This window comes from Nannospalax galili, unplaced genomic scaffold, assembly GCF_000622305.1.
Source record: "Nannospalax galili isolate Female #2095 unplaced genomic scaffold, S.galili_v1.0 scaffold284, whole genome shotgun sequence".
Taxonomy (NCBI): Eukaryota; Metazoa; Chordata; class Mammalia; order Rodentia; family Spalacidae; genus Nannospalax; species Nannospalax galili.
In genome coordinates, this window is record NW_008354281.1 from 6,809,412 (window position 1) to 6,813,486 (window position 4,075).

A 4,075-nucleotide genomic window follows, 5' to 3' on the forward strand; every position below is an offset into this window, starting at 1 on the left:
TCAAATTATCCCTTTTTGCAGATGATATGATATTATATCTAAGGGACACCAAAAATTCCACACGCAAACTCCTAGAAATTATTAACACATTCAGTAAAGTGGCAGGTTACAAAATTCAAAATTCAAAGACCTGCATCATGCAAAGTTTGTGGTATATGGGGCCTCCAGGGAGTGTCTCTAAAGTATAAGAGTATATGCTTCATCACAAACCCACCACAACTCCTCAAGCAGCCTCTTTCAACCTCAAGGACAAAACATACTATATTCATTTGTGTAGTTTTGTCCATTTACCAAATAACACAAAAGGGCACCAATTTTCAGGGAAGCCTAAGACAATAGAAGGCTCTGCAGATGGTCCAGTACCTACAAACATTTCAAGTTTTGAGATACAGCAGATCCTGTGGTGCTTAAAGGGCCTGAGGCAGAGTGGAGAAGGAGAAGACAGAATGGAATGCCTGTAGTTGGTCCACATAAATCCTGATAGGAAAACTGTAATCCCTGATCAGAGGACTTTGAAGTAAGGTTCTTGAGAACATAATTATCATCCTTTTGATAAGCAGTGCTTAGCATACAAGCTGACAATCAGGAACCACTTTTACTTGAGCCATTAAGTCATGTGTGCCCAGTACTCAAGCATGTCAGGCCCAAGCTCTCTGGGGACTTTCCTATGGACAGTTTGCTGGAATTTGTTTTTTAATGAAAGGAACTGATTTTGCAGCAGATGGTTCTGCATGACAACGCTGGTGGCACTCAGGAGAAGACAGTTCACCATGCAACACATTCCAAGAAAGACAAAAAAGAAAGAACTTCAAGTAGCACATGTGTATTAAGAGGGGTTTGGGTTTCTTTGTGGTTTTTTTCCCTCCCTTTTGTCTATTTCTCATTTTTACTTTCTCTAGAATGAGAGAGAAACAGAGGTATCTCCACCAGTTCACAGGAAACAGCAATGGTTTCAACAAGTGACCAAAAGTTCAAAAGTGAAGACTGTTGTCAAGGAGGCTTGGAGAAATAGGTACACGAATGACCAGAGTAGAATGGTCTCAGGATTGTGGAGAGCAAGTCTTCACAGAAGGATCTTCTTGTGGAGGAGACCAAACAAAGAGGAGCTGCCTCTCTCTGCCCACCATCCCCTCCCAGAGCTGGTATCTCTGGCCTCATGGCTCAAAGGATCAGTCAGATCAAGAAGGAAATAGTTATCACTGGACCTTTCTCAACCCAATGGGAGCAGCAGCATCTTCTTGGAGACATTATGCTTTCTTTCCTATGGTCACTGATCAACACAACAAACGTCAAGTGTTTTAAATGACCCTCCTTATACCACATTTTTAAAAATTTATGTTCTAAGGGTTTTGTGGGGATGGGCAGTGAGACAGTGTCTCACTACATAGTCCCATCTGGCTCTGAACTTGTTATGTAGATCATCACAGGCTGGCCTCCGTCTCACAGAGTTCTGTCTGCCTCTGCTCCACAGCACTGGGATTAATGGTGTGCATCACCCAGCCAGATCAGCTTAATTTATGTATCTTTTAGCAACAGAAACAGAGACCGTTTACCAAGAAAGAAGGTATTACCAAGGCTGGGAATGGGTTGGTGAGCTTGGAAAAGGCCTATGCTTCTCTAAAGCTCTGGGCCATGAGGCTCCTGACCCTTTATAGGTAATTTACATAGCACCCAGCTCTCTTGTGTTTGAACATTGTGGACTTTTTTCACTGTGTACACTGTTTGTGTATGTGACCCTTGCTTCAAGGCTTTTTCTATTAGCTGGCTTCTCTTATATGCTACTCTTGATGGCACTGTCTCACGTTCCCAGTCTCCTGCTACAACTTCCCACTGAGACCTGTGGCCTCAGAAATGTTTTGGGGGAGCAGAAGGATGATGATCAATCAATCTTCAACAATTTCTTTTATGCTGCTAAGGGCATAGACCCCACATTTTAGATTTGGGGTGTTACATATCAAAACTTTAGATATCTTTTCATCTTTAGCCTTTTTTGAGTCCAAGATTTTATTAACATACTTACATCCCCTGACCCCATCTTATCCAACCCCAAATGTTGGCTACCTTGGTATAACCACTAGTGCAATTTGTGACACCTCTCCAGTTGTGTGCCCTGGACCAAGCAGGTTCATTTCAATTGACTGAAGTCTTCACTGCTGCACCCGAAGCTGAGCTGAGACACGCCTGTCTCTCTCTACATGGGCATCAGGAGGGAATGCAGCATTTCATACAAGAGATCTTGGCCAGTTTATAAATTCTATTAGCCACTCAGGAAAATCCTGTCTTTCACTCTTGAAAGTAGCACCATCCTATAAATTTGAAAAATGAGGAAATCAAAGGTAAATTGATAGGATTATTTCTTTTGATGAAGATGATCATAAAGCTTTTCCAAATCTGGACACTGAAAGTGACAAGTGGCATTAGAAATGTAAATACATGTCCTACCACATAGATAGAAGATACAAAGTAGGCCTCCTAGTAGATGGGTAGTGAATGCAAGAGGCTGGTAAGGACCAAGGGAAGGGCAGTAGAGGGGTGTGAGGTAGCAGGTGCCAAAACACAGCAGCACAGCTGGGTTTGCAATATCTGCTTATATCTTCTGAAGAATCAGAAGGGAGGAGCTTGAGGACTCCGAAACAAAGAAATGGTGAGATGGAAGCACTCTTCACCCTGATTTCACCATTGCTCATCACCACATGTATCGAATACTACTCTGGTGTACTGAATATCCCATAAATCTGTACAATTATTCTGTGTGAATTCAAACAAAGTAATAAAATATTTTAAAATAGAGAAAAGGGCAGAGATGATATTAGTAAGTCCACTGGAAAGTGGATATGAAATTCTCTGAGGAAAGTACATTTAAATCATTATCATTAATTGATCATCTATGAACTTCTATTAAATGCATCGTCTGCTGCTTAAAAGTAAAGAAATGGTAGATTTTAGATAAAGAAAAGGAAAATAGACAAACAGTTCAGTCATGAAAACTGCTACCTCATTGAATACAAGTTTGTGTGTGTGTACGTGTGCATGTGTGTGTGTGTGTGTGTGTGCTATTTTTAAAAAGTACTAACTCTACCAAGTTCAAGGGATAGAAAACAGAATGAACAGTAGGATCATACAAAGAAATTTTTATTTTGCCCAGATTTCTTTGCAAAGGAAACTTTCTCATATGACATCATGATTGCTATGCTTTTGAGTTCTACTTATCTGTAAATTATGTAGCAGTGGGGGCTGTACGGTGGCAAGGTAGGGATGGAGGACAGGCCAACCATGCAGACAGCTGGGAAGAGATAAGGATCATGCAGTGTCTCTGCTTAGAAAATATCTAATATGCAGTTTATGCTCATTTCTCTAGGTGGCCCAATAATATTTTTATCTTTAGTCATACTGTTTTTTTTAATTCCATTTAATTTTAAGTTAAAAAATTATTACGTTTATTTACTTATTTATTATGTATGTGTTCATATATATGGGTGTGTACACGACATCACAGGCATGTGGAGGTCAGAGTTGTTTTCCTCCTTCCACCATGCAGATCCTGGAAATTATGTGTATATCTGCATTTTGTATGTGGGTTTGTGCATGTAAGTGTAGTGCCTGTGAAAGCCAAAAGAGGGCACCAGATCCCCTGGAGCTAGAGTTACAAGTGGGTGTGAGCTACCTCATGTCAGCTCTGGGAACCAAACCCCAGTCCTCTGTAAAAGCAGCAAGTGCTCTGTGATGGTTAATCCAACTTGACTGGATCTGGAATTAATGAGAAAGACTTTCTTGACGAGATTATTTGAAACTGGAAGACCCACCCTAAATGTGGGCCTGACCTTCTGATCACAGCCCATGTAAAAGGCCATGGCAGAAAGGAGCTCTTGCTTTCTGCCTGCCTGCCTTCGCTCTCACTGGCCGGTTCATCTTGTTGCTGTGGCATTCCTCTGCTGGGTAGTAGAACCAACTTCTTCAGATTCCAATGTAAACTGAAGACGAGCAGATCTCCAGGAATTCTTCAGGCCTTCAGTACCAGACTGGGACCCTGAAACATCCAGCAATTACCAGATTCTCAGCCCTTCTAGTGTGGGCA